The 21295-nt window shown below is 41.2% G+C and overlaps 1 protein-coding gene and 1 pseudogene across 6 annotated transcripts in view; one reads left to right on the top strand and one right to left on the bottom strand.

The window, feature by feature from the left end:
* Nucleotides 1-21295, bottom strand: part of KCTD6 (potassium channel tetramerization domain containing 6) — an 87343-nt gene that overhangs the window by 34692 nt on the left and 31356 nt on the right. The window contains exons 1-2 of one of the 6 annotated variants that reach the window (XM_074404451.1): nucleotides 18490-18570; nucleotides 862-958 (exon numbers count right to left, since the gene is read on the bottom strand). The exons of 1 other annotated variant lie outside the window; for it this stretch is intronic. The gene's annotated coding sequence lies outside the window, so the exon portion shown is untranslated. Of the gene's footprint in view, nucleotides 1-861; nucleotides 3349-16408; nucleotides 18352-18489; nucleotides 18571-21295 lie in introns of those variants that run through there. 4 more of the 6 variants (XM_074404448.1, XM_074404449.1, XM_074404452.1 and 1 more) reach the window with 4 other exon arrangements.
* Nucleotides 17286-19419, top strand: LOC141585376 (N-acetyltransferase ESCO2-like; annotated as a pseudogene).

Below are 21295 nucleotides of genomic sequence, written 5' to 3'. Positions count from 1 at the left end.
CCACAGGTGCGTGCCACCACGCCTGGCTAATTTTTTTGTATTTTTAGTAGAGACAAGGTTTCACCATGTTGGCCAGGATGGTCTCAATCTGCTGACCTCGTGATCCGCCTGCCTTGGCCTCCCAAAGTGCTGGTATTGCAGGCGTGAGCCACCACGCCAGGCCAAAGTTGTAGGTTTATAGCAAGAGACCCTTACTGAGTCTGATGTTCAAGATATTAAATTCAGAAAATAATCCTAGATTTGAAACATTAAATGAGTGCTCTTGGTGAGCAATTGAGCTGACTTTCATGGTGGCATGAGAACAGCACAGCTCTTAGCAGTCAACCACAATTAATGTCTGATGATAATGACTAAGAAATATACTAGGCCAAATGTGTGCTACTGGGTTCGTATTTCATTTCAGTCCATAAATAAGTATTGTGTGTGACTATATTTATAATAAAAGCAGGCCAGATGAGGTGGTTCATGCCTATAATCCCAGCATTTGGGAGGCCAAAGTAGGCAGATCACTTGAGGTCAGGAGTTCGAGACCAGGCTGGCCAACATGGTGAAACTCCATCTCTACTAAAAATACAAAAATTAGCTGGTCAGTCTGATGTACACATGTAATCCCACCTACTGGGAATGCTGAAGCAGGAGGACCACTTGAACCCAGGAGGCGGAGGTTACAGTGAGCCGAGATGGTACCACTGTAGCATTTGTACCACTCTCAGCATTTTCGGAGGCCAAGGCAGGTGAATTGCTTGAGCCCAGGAGTTAGAGACCAGCCTGGGCAACATGGCAAGACCCCTGCATCTACAAAAAAAAAAAAAAAAAAAAAAAGAAAGAAAGAAAAAATTAGCCAGGAGTTGTGGCACGTACCTGTGGTCCCAGCTACTTGGGAGGCTGAGGTTGAAGGATCAGTTGAGCCCAGAAGGTCAAGGCTTCAGTCAGCCAAAATTTGCCACTGCATTCCAGCCTGGGGGAAAGAGTTAGACCCTATGTCAAAATAATTTTAAATATAGGTCAGGCATTGTGGCTCACCCCTATAATCTCAGCACTTTGGGAGGCCAAGGTAGGTAGATCACGAGGTTAAGAATTCAAGACCAGCCTGGCCAACATGGGGAAACCCCGTCTCTACTAAAAATACAAAAATTAGCCAGGCATAGTGGTGCTCGGCTGTAGTCCCAGCCACTCAGGAGACTGAGGCAGGAGAATCACTTGAACCCGGGAGGCAGAGATTGCAGTGAGCTGAGATCATGCCACTGCATTCCAGCCTGGGTGACAGAGTGAGACTCCATCTCAAAAATGAAAACAATGAAAGGACTGGTTAAACTAGTCATTTATCTACTGGCATTGATTTAATTACTTTCAAAAAGGAACATGCTCACTATTATAATATAGTTCCTTTTTACACAGACCCAGAGATCATATGGTGACATCTTGTCTCCCTAAATATAAGAACTAAACATAAGAAAAGTCTGGTATAATTGTTCAGAGAGACATTAACACCAATGTTGTAAGTCAGTTCTGATGTATTTAATAAAACTGCTTTCCTTTAGTCAAAATAATGTTTTTAAATCTAGTCAAATAATCAGCATCAAAATGTTCGGGACACTCAGGAGTGTCTCTTTGGTGCCTGGAAATGGGTGTTTTATTCATCCTCTAGAAGTTCACAGTACAGTGTGTGGGCGAAGCTTTCTGGGCAATGTGTCCCTCTGTCAGCTTTTGCCTCTGCAAAGCCAAACTGTGGGTTGTGTGTCTGAGTATTACAACCCACAAGAAATGTGCCTATGGCCAGAAGACATAAGTGTGAATGATTTTGGAACGCTGCGCATCTCATGAGTCACATGGCAACAGCCCTGACCGCTGTTTGTACACCTTCTGCCCTAGCAGCCGCCAGTCAAGCGAAGAGGGCGCCCTCTAGGGGTGAGCCTGGGCAACAAAATAGTCACCTTCCCTTGGGAAACAATGTGAGGGTTCACCTTTAGGAAGTCCCTTTCCTAAAAAGCTACGCTTCTAAAGCTTTCAAAAATTAAATTCTGTCAATAAGATATCAGAAGTAACCAAATAAACCGACGTGTGTGCCTGCGTGTGTATGCATGCATGCTCGCCCATATAAACTATCAGTATGAGCAGGCTGGCCTCCCGGGAGGGGAACCTCATAAAGGGGATGGGAACAGGAGGGGAACTCACTTTTCCCTCCCCTCTACTTTTATTATGAAAAGCGTTCAAACAGAAAAGTTGAGAGAATAGTGCAATAAAGTCTCGCATACTCCGCACCTAGATTTCACGGTGCTTAGCGTGTTTGTATTTGTTTTATCTCCATATTAGTTTGCCTGACTTCTCTTAGACTCATCTTTCACGGTAAAGTCTTTGGATCCTTTCAACTGCGTACTGTGTATATGTCATCTATCCAAATAAATTTCTTAATAATGATAGTAAGCACGTCTGAGAGGAGCTGTGAGGGAGGGTTAAATAAATGAGGAAATGGACAAAAAATACCTGGCGCAGCAACAAGCACAGAGTACCTGCTCAAGAAATGCTGTGGTCACGCTCAGACTTCCCTTCATTCACTCGGGTAGGTCCCACAGTAAACTCAGCACCTTTGATTGCATCTGAGTCTTTTCCCAAGCCAATCCTCTTTTCCCTTTTCCACACCTCTCTCAACTTCTCTATTGCTCCTGGCAGGCGCAGAGTAAAAGGGATCATCACGCCCTGCAGGAACGCGGCAGGGCCTCCAGACTACAGTTAGGGGCCCACCACTGAGCTGGAAGAGGCCTAGGTGGCCATGACACTTAACCCTTTTCCAACTGCTCCGAGAAAATGGCTTTGTGCCTACAAATAGCCACCCTTTCTCATGGCCTATCTTGTAATAGGTTTGGCAATTTTCTGATGTCAGAATACATAAATACAAACTATTAAAATAATATAAAATAAGGCTGGGCACGGTGGCTCACGCCTGTAATCCCAGCAATTTGGGAGGCCGAGGCTGGCAGATCACGAGGTCAGGAAGTCAAGATCGGCCTGGCCAAGATGGTGAAACCCCATGTCTACTAAAAATACAAAAATTAGCCAGACGCAGAGGCAGGTGCCTATAATCCCAGCTATTCGGGAGGCTGAGGCAAGAGAATCGCTTGAACCCAGGTGGCAGAGGTTGCAGTGAGCCAGGATTGCGCCACTGCACTCCAGCCTGGATGACAGAGACTCCATCTCAAAAAATAAAATAAACAAAATATATAAAATATAAAATGCAACTATGTGGTAAAAACCAAATAGAGATGCTAACTACATATCTAAATATATATCATATAATATATACATGCAATATAATATGCATATATTAATATACACTATACATGTGTTAACATGTATATATGTTTCACCACATAATATAACATAATATGCAATATAATTCAATATATGGCTTTAAAAAAAAAGTAGAGATTCGGCCAGTCGTGGTGCCTCATGCCTGTAATCCCAGCACTTTGGGAAGCTGAGGCAGGTGGCTCACCTGAGGTCAGGAGTGCAAGACCAGCCTGACCAACATGGAGAAATACCGTCTGTACTAAAAATACAAAATCAGCCAGGCATGGTGGTTCATGACTGTAATTCTAGCTACTCAGGAGGCTGAGGCAGAAGAATCACTTGAGCCCAGGAGGTGGAGGTTGCAGTGAGCCAAGATCATGCCATTACACTCCAGTCTGGGCAACAAGAGCAAAACTCCATCTCAAAAAAAAAAAAAAAAAAAAAAAAAAAAAAGGCCGGGCGCGGTGGCTCAAGCCTGTAATCCCAGCACTTTGGGAGGCTGAGGCGGGTGGATCATGAGGTCAAGAGATCGAGACCATCCTGGTCAACATGGTGAAACCCCGTCTCTACTAAAGATACAAAAAATTAGCTGGGCATGGTGGCACGTGCCTGTAATCCCAGCTACTCAGGAGGCTGAGGCAGGAGAATTGCTTGAACCCAGGAGGCGGAAGTTGCGGTGAGCCGAGATCACACCATTGCACTCCAGCCTGGGTAACAAGAGTGAAACTCCGTCTCAAAAAAATAAAAATAAAAAAAGTAGAGACTATGCTACGTCTCTATTTCTTATTCTCTATACACATGTACATTCAACATACAGAACATGTTTATGACACATTTCATATATGTATATTACATATGCTATCTATCACATATGTATCATAAGAAAAAGCAACTCTTTTTTCTTTCTATACTCATGCCTCAGTGCTTTACTTCTGACACCAGATGTGTGAGTTTTTTCCCACACATCGATTCTCTGGCAGACACCAATTGAGTATCCTACAATTGATTCAATTTTGATACCAACTAGAGTTAGTACAAACCCCACAGGTTAAGGGCTCAGTCCCACAAGATTGCCCACACTTCTGATGCTGGTTGCAAGTCCCAGGTTGCCACTTGTATGTCTGACCAACCAACTACAAATCGGGGTTCCCCTCCTCAGGTTTGATACTTTGCTAGTGTGGCTTTCAGAACTCAGAAAACACTATGTTTACCTGTTTATTATAAAGGATATTACAAAGGATGGAGACGAACAGCTGGATGAAGAGGTACATAGGGCAAAGTGTTGGGTGAACCATGTCCCAGCACCTCCACACATTCAGCAACCTGGAAGCTCTCCAAAGTCCACATTTTTATAAAGGCATCATCATATGGGCATGATCAATTATTAACTCAATCTTCCCAGAGGATGGGGAGTGCAGCTAAAAGCTCCAAACTTCTGATCACGGCTTGGTCTTTCTAGTCTTTCTAGTAACTGGACCCCATCCAGCAACCCAGCAAGAGTCACCTCATTAGGAAAAAAGATGCCCCCACCACCCAGGAAATTCCAAGGGATGGGAAGCTCTGTGGAACAAACTGGGGTCAAAGACCAAATATTAGAACAAAAGATACACCTAGCACTTCTATCACTTAGGAATTTACATGGGTTTTCAGAGCTCTGTGCCAGGAACTGGGTCAAAGACCAAAATATACTTCTTATTATAAATAACATCATAGTATATGTATATGCACATACTAACATCCACAATATAGTACATGTAACATGAGATATAGATATGTTTACAGATCTAGTTATTATCTCTAACTACTTGGTTTTTACCATATACTGAATTCTGTTTGGCCAGACTCACCCTCCACCCAGCCAGGACCATAAGCCCCATCTCTTATTTTTCAAAGTAAACCAGTTGACTCACCACCTGCCCTGTTAGCTACATCCAATGATTATTTATTTTAAATTAATTAATTTATTAAAGATTAATTTATTAATTTATTTACATGGTTAATTTAATTGAATTAATTTATTGATTAAAGAGTAATTGATTAATCTTTCTGGCAACTGCCTATAAACCTGGAGACTTACTCCAGTCCTTGGAGAGAGAGAACTAGGGAACTTCTCTGCCCCTCAGATGCCCTGTTTTTTCATTGCCTTGGTTCTGTTGCTGCCACACTGGGCACCAGGGAGAGCAAGTCCCTATCAGCCATGTGCGCCTTCTCCACCACCAGAAGGCTGCTCCACGGGGCCTGACTCTGCCCAAGTGTGACTGTTCCTAGAGAAGAAGACTTCCCTCCTGCAGGGTCACAGCAGCCCCAGATGCATCCGACTTGGGTAACAATTTACAGCCACTTGCTGTGGAAGGGCCCACACAGACAACCAAGGAAACCCTAACAAAAATAAGAGCATTTGCTGAGCATTCGCTGTGTGCCAGTCACTGTGCAAAATGCTTTATTATTTTTTTTTTTTAAGAGAGGGAGAGGTCTCATTATGTTGCCCAGGCTGTGCTCAAACTCCTGGACTCAAACAATCCTCCCACCTCTGCATCCCGAGTAGCTGGAATTACAGGCACGAGCCACTGCACCTGGCTTAAAATACTTAAAATATGTTATCAAATTTAACCTGATTACCTAAACCCCTCCACAAAGCAGACATTTTCCCCTGATTTGAGTTTCGCTTTTTTGGTGAGTTCCTCTTAGGAGAGCTTAATTCATGTTTTAAAATTAATTAATCAATTAACATTTATACAGAACTTGCTGTGTGGCAGACACCGAGTGAGCATTACAAACATTAACTCACTGAGCCCTCATATAGCCCTATGAGATGGGCACTGTTATTCCCTTAATAGTCACAAGCAATGAGCTCAAAGTGGCAGAAGTGGGATGCCTGTTCCACCAATGGAAAAGTCATAAAGGTAATTCAAAGTGGGGACACGTGCACATGAAATACATTGGCAAGGGTGTGGAGAAATAGGCACTCTTGGGTATTGCCTATGGGAGGGCAAATTTTCAAGGCAATGTGACAATATTGAACACAATTTAAAATGCATATGCAGTAGTTACTTTGACCTTGATATTCTTCTCCTAGAAATTGTTCACAGATATTTGTATGCATGTGAAAACATATGGACAAGTCATCTTATATGGACAAGTCATCTCATTGCACCATGTTTGTAATAGTAAAGACTAGAAGAAACCAGAATGATAATTAATAGAACATCGGGCCAGGCACGGTAGCTCACGGCTGTAATCCCAGCACTTTGGAAGGCTGAGGCAGGTGGATCACTTGAGGTGAGGAGTTCAAGACCAGCCTGGTCAACATGGTGAAACCCTGTCTCAACTAAAAATACAAAAATTAGCCGGGCATGGTAGTGGGCACCTATAATCCCAGCTACTCGAGAGGCTGAGGCAGACAGAATTGCTTGAACCCAGGAGGTGAAAGTTGCAGTGAACTCAGATCATGCCACTGCACTCCATCCTGGGTGACACAGTGAGACTCTATCTCAGGAAGAAAAAAGACAGAACATCAGTTAAATGAATTATAATGCAGCCACACTCTGGAATACTATAAAGCTGTGACGATGAATGAGTGAAATCTACTGATGCTGAAGTGTCCTCTGAGATGTATTTGTAATGAAAATACAAAGCACAGAGCATATGTGTGTTTTCAAGGCTAATACCCAAGCCAAAGTCCAGGGTCTGACTCCAGGGAAGATAAACCCATCTTCTCTATTACCATATGAATGTGGTGCTAGCAACCAAATTGAATCTGTTTCCATTTCAACCATATAAATTTGGCTGTGTGGGGAGGGGGCAAAATTCAGGCTAGCATGGGGCTTTAGTCTCCCTGTTCTGGTGCACACTCTCCCCCAAAGAAGTGCATCTGGAACCAACAGAGGGCACAGAGAGAAAAAGGCGATGGGGATTACCCACTCTGCCATGCATGCTCTCTTGGACAACAGCTCCCCTGGTTAGTGACAAATATTTCTCCTCAGTGTTAAGTGCCTGCCCACTCGCTGCTGCCACCAACTCCAAGGTATTGCCTGCTGGCAGTGACAGAGGAGAATAGAAAAAAGAAAGCAAAAACCAAAATGGGATTCAATCCTCCTCTGCCTAGCAAGTGCAAGGGTGTGCGCACACACATACGCACACACACACACACACACACACACACACACACTCCCCCCAGATGAGAAAGAGAAGGCTTCTCCTAGAATGCTTCCCATCTCCTGTTGGTACCTATTGCATGTTTCTGAGTTTACAACAGCGATCTTTGAGTCAAGTCTGGGCAATACCAAAGGGGAAAAAAATGCAAACTTTCCACCACTTTGATGGATTTTTTTTTTTTTTTTTGAGATGTTGTTTCACTATGGAGTGCAGTGACACAGTCTCAGCTCACTGCAGCCTCTGCCTCCTGGACTCAAGCAATTCTCCCAGCTTAGCCTCCTGAGAAGCTGGAATAACCGTGCACCCGCCACCACGCCCGGCTAACCCAGCTAATTTTTGTATTTTTAGTAGAGACTAAAATAGGGTTTCGCCATGTTGGCCAGGCTGGTCTCGAACTCCTCACCTCAAATGATCTACCTGATTCGGCCTTCCAAAGTGCTGGGATTACAGACATGAGCCACGGTGCCTGGTCAGAGCTTTTTCTGATCTTTTTCCCCAATTCACTAGCTACAATTTGTTTTTCAGAGTCTTTAGCTGCTCCATGCCTTCTGAAAGGATCTGTAGTTGCAGCCAATGTGACCAGAAGTACTGGGAAGATCTAGGAGATGGGGAAGATCAAGACATCACAAATAGTTGTGTATGAACTCCGGGTTCACCCCATGCTTGCATGTATGGATTTCACCCCAAACAGAATACCACAAGCTTTGTGAACTCTGTTGCAGGTAGCTCTCTGCCCAGGTCCCTGAATGATCGACCTCAATTTAGTAGAGGCCAGTTATAGTTTGGCCACACTAGGGGGGTGCACAGTTGGGACTGATCTGAATAGCTCTGAAAACACTTTGAAAACTTTACTTGGAACCACAGCTCACACAAGGCCGGTTGAAATTTCTGACCTGAACTTCACCTTCTAGGTTATCTGCTAAAATTAAAAATATCAACGTTATCTAGCCAGACTGACAAAGAAATAGAAAGAAAAGACAGAAACTACTAAATTCAGGAATGAAAGAAGGAATATCACTCCCTCCTCAACACTTTGAAAGGCTCACAAGTGAGCATTATGACAAACCAAGGCATAAAAACTTGGTAACTTGGATGAAATGGACCAATTCCTTGAAAGATATAAATGACCTCAATTTTCCCAAGAACAGATACTCTGAATAGTTCTACATGTGGTAAATAACTTGAATTTGTAGTTAAAAGCCCCTGAAGAAGACATCCCCAGATAGTTTCACTTACAAATTTTATAAAACATTTAAAGAAGAAATAACACCAATTCTATACAATCTCATCCAGAAAATAGGAGAGAACACTTGCAAATTCATTTTGTGAGGCCAACATTACCCTGATGCCAAAATCAGACAAGACAAGAAAACTACAAACCAATGATCTTTCATGAACATAGATATGAATCTCAACAAAATATTAGCAAATTAAGTCCAGCAATATACATGCATGTGTGTGTATCTTACCACGATCAAGCAAGGTTTATATCAAGAATTGAAGAATGGTTCAATATTTGAAATCAATTAATATAATCCACCATGTTAACAATCTAAAGAAGAAAAAAACTAAAGAAAAAATCAGGCAAATAAATTCATGTAGACAAAGCATCTCAAAAAATTCAGTGGTCATTCTGGTAAAAGGACTCAGCAAACTAGGAACAGAAGAGAGCTTCCTTAGTTTGAATAAAGGCATCTACAAAAAAACAGAAACAAACATCATACTTAATCATGAAAGACTGTACACTCTCCCTCTGAAATCACGAAAAAGACAACGATATTCATTCTCACCACTCCTACTCAATATTGTACTAGATCAGCAATGAGACAAGAAAAACAAACAAGAGACATGCATTTAGAAGAAAAGAAATTGTCTTTCACAGACAACATAATCGTCTATGCAGATGATTCCACAGAATGTACAAAAAAGCACCTAAAAATAATAAATGAGTTCAGCATGGATGCAGGACATAATGTCAACACGTGAAGATCAGTTGTATTTCTACATACTAGCAGTAACTGAATTCTGATCTGAATTCAATTGAAAAAATTTTAAAACAGCATTGACAATGCCTGAAAAAAACAAAATACTGGCAGGGTGTGGTGGCTAACGCCTGTAATCCCAGCACTTTGGGAGGCCAAGGCAGGCAGGAGTTCGGAACCAGTCTGACCAACATGGAGAAATCCTGTCTCTATTAAAAATACAAAATTAGCTGGGCTTGGTGACACATGTCTGTAATTCCAGCTACTCGGAACGCTGAAGCAGGAGAATCGCTTGAACCTGGGAAGCAGAGGTTGCAGTGAGCCAAGATCGTGCCATTGCACCCCAGCCTGGGCAACAAGAGTGAGACTTTGTCTCAAAAAAAAAAAAAAAAGGCATAAATCTAATAAAATATGTGCAGGATTGAGATACTGAAAACTATAAAACACTGATGAAAGACATCAAAGAACACCTAAGCAAACAGAAACGGGCTGCACTTGTGATGGTAAGAGTCAGTACAGGGGCCGCCTGGGGATCCCGCCCCTCCCTTAAAAAAAAAAAAAAGATTCAGTATAGTTAGGATGTCGGTTCTCCCTAAAATGTTCTATAAATGTAACACTATTCCAATAGAAATTCTATTTTTTATTTTTATTTTTTTTTTTTTAGATTCTAAAACAATTTTGAAAAAGAAGAGCAGGCCAGGTATGGCAGCTCAACCTGTAATCCCAGCAGTTTGGGAGGCCAAGGCGGGCAGATCACTTGAGGCCAGGAGTTTGAGACCAGCCTGGCCAACATAGCGAAACTCCATCTGTACTAAAACTACAAAAATTAGCTAAGCATGGTGGTACACACCTGTAATCCCAGCTACTTGGGCGGCTGAGGCGCTTGAACCTGGGAGGCAGAGGTTCCAGTAAGCTGAGATTGTGCCACTGCACTCCAGCTTGGGCAACAGAATGGGGAAAAAGAAAAAAAAAAAAAAAAAAAGAGCAAGGTTGGAAGACTCATACTACCTGATTTTTAAAATCACTATATAACTACAGTAATCCAGAACTGAGCAATATTGAAGAAGGGACAAACACACAGATCAATGGATCATGATACAGAGTCCAAAAATAGATCCACTCGAAATGGCCAACTGATTTTTGACAAGGGTCCAAAGGCAATTCAACGCAAAAAAGATCATCATTTCACCAGATGATGTCGAAACAACTGGACAACCAGATGCCAAGAAAACTTGGATCTAAACCTCACACCTTAAACAAAAATTAACTCAAAGTGGACTACAGATCTAAATGCAAAACTATAAAACTTTAGAAAAAAACATAAAAGAAAAACTTTGCAACCTGACAGTAAGCAAGGAGTCTGTAGATACACCACCAATACATAATCAATAAAAGAAAAATGTGATAAATTGAGTTTCATCAAAATTTAAACTTTTTTCTTTGCAAAAGGCACTGTTAAGAGAATGAAAAGACATCTCACACTGGGAGAAAATATTTGCAAATCACATATTCAACATAGAACTTGTATCCAGAATAGATAGATAAATATCAATTGTAAGAAGCTATAAGAAAACAAATGATTGATTTAAAAATGAGGAAAAGATTTGAACAGACATTTCTCCAAAGATGATACATAAATGGCCAATAAGCACAATAAGAGATGCTCAATATCCTTAGCCATTAGCGAAACACAAATCGAACCACCATGAGATATCACTACACACCTACTAAAGAGGCAAAAACCAAAAACAAGCAAATGATAATACCAAATACTAACGAGGATGTGGACCAACTAGAACTCTCATACATTGCTGGGGTGAATATAAAATAGTGTAGCTGAGCCAGAAAACAGTTTAACAATTCCTTAAAAGTTAGACTGGATGCAGCGGTTCACGTCTGTAACCTCAGTCCTTTGGGAGGCTGAGATGGGCAGATTGCTTGAGTTCAGGAGTCTAAGACCAGCCAGGGCAACATGATGAAACTCCATCTCCAGGAAATATACAAAAATTAGCCAGACATATGGCGTGTGCCTGATCCCAGCTACTTGGAAGACTGAGGTGGGAGGATTGCTTAAGCCCAAAAGTCAGAGGTTGCGGTGAGTCAAGACAGCACCACTGCACTCCAGCCTGGCAATAGAGCAAAATGGCAGCGTTTGCCACTTTTATTCAACATAGTATTGGAAGTCTTGGCCCAAAGCAATTGGAAGTCCTTGCCCAAAGCAATCAGGCAAAAAGAAAAAGAAAAAGAAAAAAAAGCATATAAATTGGAAATAGAGTAAACTGCCTTTTTTCCTAACATGACAAGATCTTATATGTAGAAAACCCTAAAGATTACACACACACACACAAACACACACACCTATTAGAACTACACTTGATCTTAGCCAAAAGGCCAAGAAGTGATTCTGTTAGAACTAATGAACAAATTTAGCAAAGTTGCAGGATACAAAATCAACACAGAAAAAACAGTTGTATGTCTATACAATTGATAATAGATAATCTAAAATGAACATTACAAAAACAATTTTATTTACAATTGCATCAAAAAGGATAAGGCCAGGCATAGTAGCTTACACCTATTATCTGAGCACTTTGGGAGGCCAAGGTGCGAGGATTGTTTGAGGAGTTTGAGGCTGCAGTGAGCTGTGATTGTACCACTTCATTCTAGCCTAGGCAACAGAGTGAGATCCTGTCTCCAAAAAAGAAAAAGAGAAAGTCAAGATAAGAGGAGAAGCAGCTTCCGCTGACCAAGATGCTGCAGATAAGCTCCTAGATGCCATTCAGAAACTCACTGAGGCTTGGCATGGTGGCTCATGCCCATAATCCCAGCACTTTGGGAGGCAGAGATGGACAGATCACCTGAGGTCAAGACCAGCCTGGCCAACATGGTGAAACTCCCATCTCTACTAAAAAGACAAGAAATTAGCAGGACATGTGACAGATGCCTGTTATCCCAGCTACTTGGGAGGCTGAGGCACAAGAATTGTTTGAACCTGGGAGGCAGAGGTTGCAGTGTGCCGAGATGGCACCACTCCACTCCAGCCTGGGTAACAGCAAGACTCCGTCTCAAAAAAAAAAAAAAAGAATTGAGGAGAAAGGATATCTGCCTGAGCAGGTTTTCACGCAGATGAAAGTGCCCTGTTCTGGAAAATAAAATGCCACAAAAACATTTGTTAGTAAGGAAGAGAAGGGAGCTCCAGGAATTAAGGTAGGAAGGGATAGGCTAACTCTACTGCTTTGTGCAAATACAGTCGGGTTTATGATCCTGACTGCCCTTATCTGTAAAGCTGCTAACCTCTGAGCCTTGAAGGGAAAAGATAAACACCAGCTGCTGGTCTTTTGTTTATACAACAATAAGGCCTGGACAATGAGAACCGTTTTTCTGGATTGGCCTCATCAGTGCTTTGTTCCTGAACGCAGCAAGTAACTTGATGGTAAGAGACTGCCTTTTAAAGTTCTCTTAATATTGGACAATGTCCCTGACTACCCAGAACCCCATGAGTTCAACACTGAAGGTGTTGAAGTTGTCTACTTGCCCCCAAACGTGACATCTCTAATTCAGCCTCTAGATCAGGGGTGATAAGGACCCGCAAGGCTCATTACACACAACAGTCTATGGAAAGGATTGTCAGTGCTATGGAAGAGAACCCAGATAGAGAGACTATCATGAAAGTCAGGAAGGATCACACCATTGAACATGCCATCGTTGTTATAGAAAAACCTGTGAAAGCAAAATAAATAAATAAATAAATAAGTTAATTAAATAAAAATTAAAAGGCATGAACGCCACCAAGCCCAAAACAAAAAAGGTGGGGAGCGTGTGGGGTGGAGAGTTTCAAGATATGAATTTTGGAGAAAATAAAAAGCTAACAGACACCACACCAGAGGATTTAATAGAAGACGACTTGGTGGAGATGAATGCTTCTGAACCAGTGCCAGATCATGAGGAAGGAGACATAAAAGAATCATTACTAGAAAAGAAATTAACAGGTCGGACGCGGTGGCTCAAGCCTGTAATCCCAGCACTTTGGGAGGCTGAGGCAGGTGGATCACAAGGTCGAGAGATCGAGACCATCCTGGTCAACATGGTGAAACACCGTCTCTACTAAAAATACAAAAAATTAGCTGGGCATGGTGGCTCGTGCCTGTAATCCGAGCTACTCAGGAGGCTGAGGCAGGAGAATTGCCTGAACCCAGGAGGCGGAGGTTGCGGTGAGCCGAGATCGCGCCATTGCACTCCAGCCTGGGTAACAAGAGCGAAACTCCGTCTCAAAAAAAAAAAAAAAAGGAAAGAAATTAACATTAGACAGTCTAGCAGAAGGGTTCTCATTATTCATGACTGCTTTTTACTTCTTTTACATGGACCCTTCCATGATGTAGGCACTGAAACTACAGCAAATGATAGAAGAGGGATTGGTACCATATAGAAATATTTTTAAAGAAATGAAAAAGCAAAGAAGTCAGAAATAAATTCCATTGTATTTCTGTAGTTTCACTGAATATGCCCACTTCTCCTGCCTCCCCTTCCACCTCTCCTCCACCTCTTCTGCCTCGGCCACTCCTGAGACAGCAAGATCAACCCTTCCTCTTCCTCCTCAGCCTACTCAACAGAAAGATGAAGAGGATGAAGACTTTTGTGATGACCCACTTCTACTTAATGAACAGTGAATGTATTTTCTCTTCCTTACAACTTTTTAAATAACATTTTCTTTACTCTAGTTTACTTTATTAAGAATATAGGCCAGTGCAGTAACTTTATTAAGAATATAGAGCCAGGCACGGTGGTGCATGCCTGTAGTCCCAGCTACTCAGGAGGCTGAGGTGGGAGGATCGCTTGAGCCCAGGAGTTCTGGGCTGTAGTGCGCTATGCCAATCATGTGTCCACACTAAGTTCAGCATCAATATGGTGACCTCCCGGGAGTGAGGGACCACCAGGTTGCCTAAGGAGGGGTGAACCGACCCAGGTCGGAAATGGAGCAGGTCAAAACTCCAGTGCTGATCAGTAGTGGGATTATGCCTGTGAATAGCCATTGCACTCCAGCCTGGGCAACACAGGAGACCCCGTCTCAAAAAAAAAAAAAAAGAATATAGGCCAGGCCTGCTCACGCCTGTAATCCTAGAACTTTGGAAGGCTGAGGCAAGTGGATGACCTGAGGTTGGGAGTTTGAGACCAGCCTAACCAACATGGAGAAACCCCACCCCAACTAAAAATACAAAAATTAGGCAGGTGCGGTGGCACATGCCTGTAATCCCAGCTACTTGGGAGGCTGAGGCAGGAGAATCGCTTGAACCTGGGAAGCGGAGGTTGCAGTGAGTGAAGATCACGCCACTGCACTCCAGCCTGAGGAACAGAATGAGACTCCGTCTCGAAAAAAAAAAATAGAATATGTTATATAATATATAAAACATACAAAATGTGTTAACTGACTGTGTTGTTGTAAAATTTCTAGTCAACAGCAAGCTTTTTGTAGTTAAACTTTGGAGGAGTCAAAGATGGCACTGCGAGGAGGATCAGTGACTCTCCCTGATCCTTCAAGTTCGAGGGCCAACAATATACAAAAATCAAGTCCAAATGTATCACAGACCTAAATATAAGCGCTCATATTATAAAACCCTGGGAAGACAACATGCAGGAGCAGCTCCATGACATCTAACTCGACAATAATTTATCACATAGGACACCAAAAGCACAGGCAATAAAACAAAAAAAAAATCGTTAAATTGGACTTTACCAAAACTTAAAAATTTGTGCAACAAAGGAGTAAAAATGCAAGCCAAGGAATAAGACAAAATAATTATATCTGATAAATGATTAATATCATATATATATATATATATATATATATATATATATAACTTCTACGATTCACAGCAGGGAAAAAAAACCCTATTTAAATACGGACAAAGAACTTGAATAGACATTTATCCAAGGAAGATATGCAAATGGCCAATAAGCACATGAAAAAATACTCAATTTCACTAACCATTAGGGAAATAAAAATCAAAATTACAATGAGATATCACTGCAAACACACTAAGATGGTTATTATCTAAAAACACACACACACGGCCAGGCATGGTTATTATCTAAAAAAACACATGTATAATCCCAGCAGTTTGGGAGGCCAAAGCAGGCATCACTTGAGGACAGGAGTTTGAGACCAACTGGCCAACACAACAAAACCCTGTCTCTACTGAAAATACAAAAATTAGCCAGGCATGATAGCACATGCCTGTGGTCCCAGCTGCTTGCAGGGCTGAGGCATGAGACTCTCTTGAACCTGGGAGGTGGAGGCTTCAGTAAGCCAAGATCACACCATTGCACTCCAGCCTGGGCAACAGAGCAAGACTCTATCTCAAAAAATAAATAAATAAATTTTAAAAATTAAAAACACACAAAGCAACAAAACAGAAAATAATCAGTGCTGCTGAGGATTTGGAGAAATTGAAAGCTTTATTGTATGGGTTCTGACTGCTCCACTGACAAGTCACCCCAACCAGTCCACCCCATCTCTCCCTTTCCTTGAGACCAAACAATATTGAAATTAGGCAGGGTGCAGCAGCTCACACATGTAATTCCAGCACTTTGGGAGGCCCTCCACCAGCAAAATGATTACAACTCACTGAAGGCTCAGGTAATGGTTAGCATTTTTAAGTAATAAGGTATTTTTAAATTAAGGTATGCACATTTTTGCCTGGGCATGGTGGCTCTTTCCTATAATACCAGCACTTTGGGAGGCCAAGGTGGGCAGATCACCTGAGGTCAGGAGTTCGAAACCAGCCTGACCAACATGGAGAAATCCCATCTCTAAATAAATAAATAAACATTTTAAAAGTATCCACATTTTTAGACATAACGCTATTGTAAATTAATAGACTACAATATAGTGTAAACATAACTTCTATATGCACTGAGAAACAAAACAATTTGTGTGACCTGCTTCATTGGAATATTTGTGTTATTGTGGTGATGCGGAACCATACCTGCAGTATCTCCAAGGTATGCTTATATACGCAAAAGAAGTAAAAACAGGCATTCAGACAGATAATTGTAGACCAATATTTACAGCAGCATTATTCACAAATCCAGAAGGTGGGGGCAAACAAAATGTCCAGCAACAGGCAAACAGATCAGCAAAATGTAGTGCAGGCATAAATGGAATACTATACAGCCTTAGAAAGAAATGAAATTCTAACATGTGCTACAATGTGGGTGAATCTTGACATGCCAAGTGAAATCAGTCAGACACAAAAAAGACAAATATTGGATGATGCCACTTACATGGTACTTAGTCAAATTCATAGAGACAGAGAGCAGAATGGTGATTGCCAGGGGTTTGAGGGAGGGGAGAAAAAGAGTTATTGTTTCCTGATAGAATTTTAGCTGGAGAAGATAAAACAGTTCTGGAGATGGATGGTGGTATAGCTAAATGGTGTGAATATACTTAATGCCACAGAACTACACAACTAAAAACGGTAAATGTTATGTTATGCACATTTTATCACAATTTTAAAAACACAATCTAGTTAGAATATGGTCAAAAGACATATTGAGGGCAAAGGTGCAAGGATCATTTGAGGCCAGGAGTTTGAGACCAGCCCCGGCAACATGACAAGACCCCTGTCTCTACAAAAATAAAAATAAAATTAGCCAGGTGTGGCGGCACATACCTGTGGTCTCAGCTATTTGGGAAGCTGAGGTGGGAGGATCGCTTAAGCCCAGACTGCAAGGCTACAGTGAGCTGTGATTCTGCCACTGCACTCCAGCCTAGGTAACAAAGTAAAACCCTGTCTCAAATAATAATAATATTACCGGAGGAGAGCTCGCCCAGCTCTGAGGTGCAGGAATTCAATAAAGAAGATGGCAGCTCTGACTCCAAGGAAGAGGAAGCAGGATTTTTTGAACTGTGACAGCCTTTTGCTCTTCACTGAAAATCTGTTTCCATCACCTAATAAAAAGTACTGTTTTTATCAAACAGTGATAAAAATGAAGAAAACCTGCATTCCTCTCAACAAGAGCATTTTAAGTGCGCTCAAAACATCTGAAATAAATAGACGGCCATCAGCAAATCAAGGCTCACCATTTAAATCTGCTGTGTCCACTGTATCTTTTTACAACCAAAATAAGTGGTACCTCAATCCATTGGAGAGGAAGCTGATAAAAGAGAGTAGATCTACTTACCTAAAAAATAATGTTGAAGATCAATCTTTTCCCATCGTGACAGAAAAAATGCAGGGAAAACCAGTCTGCCCCAAGAAGAACAACAAAAAGCCACAGAAGAGTTTAACTGCTAAGTATCAACCAAGGTATAGACACATCCAGCCTGTATCAAGGAATCCGAAAAATTCCAAGCAAAATCGAGTAGTCTGTAAGCCAGTTGTGGAGAAAGAGAATAATTGTTATTCAGCTGAAAATAATCCCAATGCTCCTTGGCTTCTAAGCCAAAAAATAAAACCACAAGTTACACTCCAGGGTGGAGCAGCATTTGTTGTTAGCAGAAAAAAATCCTCTCTTAGAAAATGGTCCTTGCCGGGCGCGGTGGCTCAAGCCTGTAATCCCAGCACTTTGGGAGGCCGAGGCGGGTGGATCACGAGGTCAAGAGATCGAGACCGTCCTGGTCAACATAGTGAAACCCCGTCTCTACTAAAAATACAAAAATTAGCTGGGCATGGTGGCGCGTGCCTGTAATCCGAGCTACTCAGGAGGCTGAGGCAGGAGAATTGCCTGAACCCAGGAGGCAGAGGTTGCGGTGAGCCGAGATCGCGCCATTGCACTCTAGCCTGGGAAACAAGAGCGAAACTCTGTCTCAAAAAAAAAAAAAAAAAGAAAGAAAAAAAGAAAAAAAAGAAAATGGTCCATGGAAAATGAGAAAATGAGCCATCACTGGGACTCACCCAAAAGAATAAATCAGAATTGATTGAAGATTCTGATGTAGAGACTGTCAGTGAAAAAAACACACTTGAGACAAGGCAAGTGCCAAAGTGCTTGTTCCTAGAAGAGAAATTGAACATTGAGCTACTGAATGTAAGCAGTAAAAATCAAGAGAAATTAACAAAGGACTCACCAGGTGACAGAGTTTCTTCAAAGGAGTATCAAGTTGATAAAAATGTCTTTTCCTTCAGAGGATTCTCTTGGTGAGAAGACAATTTATCCTAAGTCCACTGTCTATCCAATCTTCAATGCATCTTCAGTCAATTCAAAAAGATCTTTAGGTGAAGAACAGTCTTCTGCGGGATCTGTTAACTTCTTGAAATAGACCCATATTCAGAAAAATACCAACGCCAGAGATCCAAGTAACAAAACAAAAGACCAGCTCATCATTGACGCTGGTCAGAAACATTTTGGGGCTACCGTATCTAAGTCCTGTGGCATGATATATACTGCTTCCAACCCTGAAGATGAAATGCAACATGTACAGCATCACCACAGATTTCTGGGAGGAATCAAATATGTGGATTGGAAGAAAGAACGTGTAGTAGCAGAGTTTTGGGATGGGAAAATCGTGTTGGTTCTGCCACGTGATCCAAGCTTTGCTGTCAAAAAGGTAGAAGATGTCCAAGAACTTGTTGATAATGAATTGGGCTTCCAGCAAGTTGTCCTAAATGTCCAAACAAAACAAAAACTTTTCTTTTTATATCTGATGAAAAGAGACTAGTTGGGTGTTTAATTGCAGAACCCATCAAACAGGCCTTTCGTGTCCTGTCTGAACCAACTGGTATGCAATCCCCAAACTCTAAAGAATGTCCTAGGGCTTGGCAATGTTCAGATGTACCAGAACCTACAGTCTGTGGGATAAGTAGAATCTGGGTTTTCAGACTGAAGAGAAGAAAGTGCATTGCAAGACGACTGGTTGATACTCAGGAATTGCTTCATGTTTGGCTGTTTTCTCAGCACTGATGAAATAGCATTTTCTGACCCCACACCAGATGGCAAGTTATTAGCAACCAAGTACTGCAACACTCGTAATTTTCTTGTATATAATTTGAATAGTTAAAGCTGATTTCAGTTATAAAGCAGTTACTATCTGGATAAGTTCAGAGAGATCTTTATTATAAAATACAAACTAATATAAAAAAAAATACCAAGACTCACACTTATGCACACACACACATGTAACACACATATCACTGTTTTGTTCCTTATGAGTTGAAAAGTCAGGAATTAAATTTGTTGAAAATTAGCTGGGATTCAAAGGAAGGAAAAATCTTGGAGTGATTTACTGATTAGCACTCTGAATTGTTATTATAATTACACTCTGAAATTTTGTAGCTATAACTGGAAAATTACTTGACTGTTATGTAAGAACATTGACAAAGGAAAGTGATTTTTGTCTAGAAATGTGACCTGGTCTTCTACAAAACACACTCTTAGACCAGGATTATCTAATGCCCCATCAGAAGCAAAGAGGCAAATTTACACTTGGGCAAGTAATTTCTATGCTCAACTTGTAAAGGGAATTCCTGAATTTTTTTTTTTTAATAGAGGCAGGGGTCTCATTATGTTTTCCAAGCTGGAACTTTTGGGCTCAAGCGATCCTCCAAAAGCGTTGGGATTACAGTCATGGGCCACCGTGCCCAGCATCATTCCTGACTTTTCTATACAAAGTCTTTACTTGGTAGGCACTCGTCTGTACTAACTCAGTTTGAGTATCTTTAGAAAATGTTTAGAATTTCTTTTTTGTAACAAGAAAAGATGGTAAGGATTAATATTATCCTATTTGCATTTCTGTAGAGCAGAATTAGAAAATAGCTTAATGTTTAATCTTTTTGAAAATAAAATTAAATGTTCATATGTCAGATTTAAAATTATACTTAATAGTTGCACTATTTCATTAATTTTTTTGTTTGGAAATATTGGTAGTACTGCTTTAGGAACTTATTACTGGCAATTGATGTCATTAACAAAACGCCTAGTTGGAGTAGATGATATATTTGGCTTCATTTTCTGATTTTTTGCTTATTTAAAATGTACCTTACTTGTTCTACGTGGCAAAAGTCTTTACAAAATACATGGTTATAGAACCAAGGTTAGTAAATATACATACACTGGTGGATCAGAGACCATGACACTGTAAATACAATGAAACGTTCCCACATTTTGCTTGTATAATCCTTGGATACTTTAAAAAGCAAAATATTGTTCAAATTGTTCTGATTCTAAAAAAATCATTCAAGGCCGGGCGTGGTGGCTCACACCTGTAATCCCAGCACTTTGGGAGGCTGAGGCGGGTGGATCACGAGGTCGAGAGATCGAGACCATCCTGGTCAACATGGTGAAACCCCATCTCTACTAAAAATACAAAAATCATCTGGGCATGGTGGCGTGTGCCTGTAATCCCAGCTACTCAGAAGGCTGAGGCAGGAGAATTGCTTGAACCCAGAAGGTGAAGGTTGCAGTGAGCCGATCGCGCCATTGCATTCCAGCCTGGGTAACAAGAGCAAAACTCCGTCTCAAAAAAAGAAAAGAAAAGAAAAATCATTCAACTGCTAGCAATAAGACTCTAGGCAAGTTGTTTTACAGATTGTAATTATACATAGAAACTATTCAACTGCTTTCATTTTATTTGCCTGTAAGTTAACATGTTTCCAAGATTTAAAAGCCTGGGTTCCCAAAAGAATGTGGAAGTGTTAAAATGTGTGTAATTATGCAAACATTTTAATGCTGTTTTCTGTACTTGTTTTTTTAATTTTATTTTAAAATTTTAATTAGCATTTTGCTTGCTTAATGGTTTTGTGATCAATCAATTAAAATTATTTAATAGTAGGGCCGGGCGCGGTGGCTCAAACCTGTAATCCCAGCACTTTGGGAGGCCGAGGCGGGTGGATCACAAGGTCAAGAGATCGAGACCATTCTGGTCAACATAGTGAAAC

Source organism: Saimiri boliviensis, chromosome 8 (genome assembly GCF_048565385.1).
Source record: "Saimiri boliviensis isolate mSaiBol1 chromosome 8, mSaiBol1.pri, whole genome shotgun sequence".
In the NCBI taxonomy this organism is placed as follows: Eukaryota; Metazoa; Chordata; class Mammalia; order Primates; family Cebidae; genus Saimiri; species Saimiri boliviensis.
Note: the sequence above shows the minus strand (reverse complement) of the source record. Positions and strands in the feature narration are given on the sequence as shown.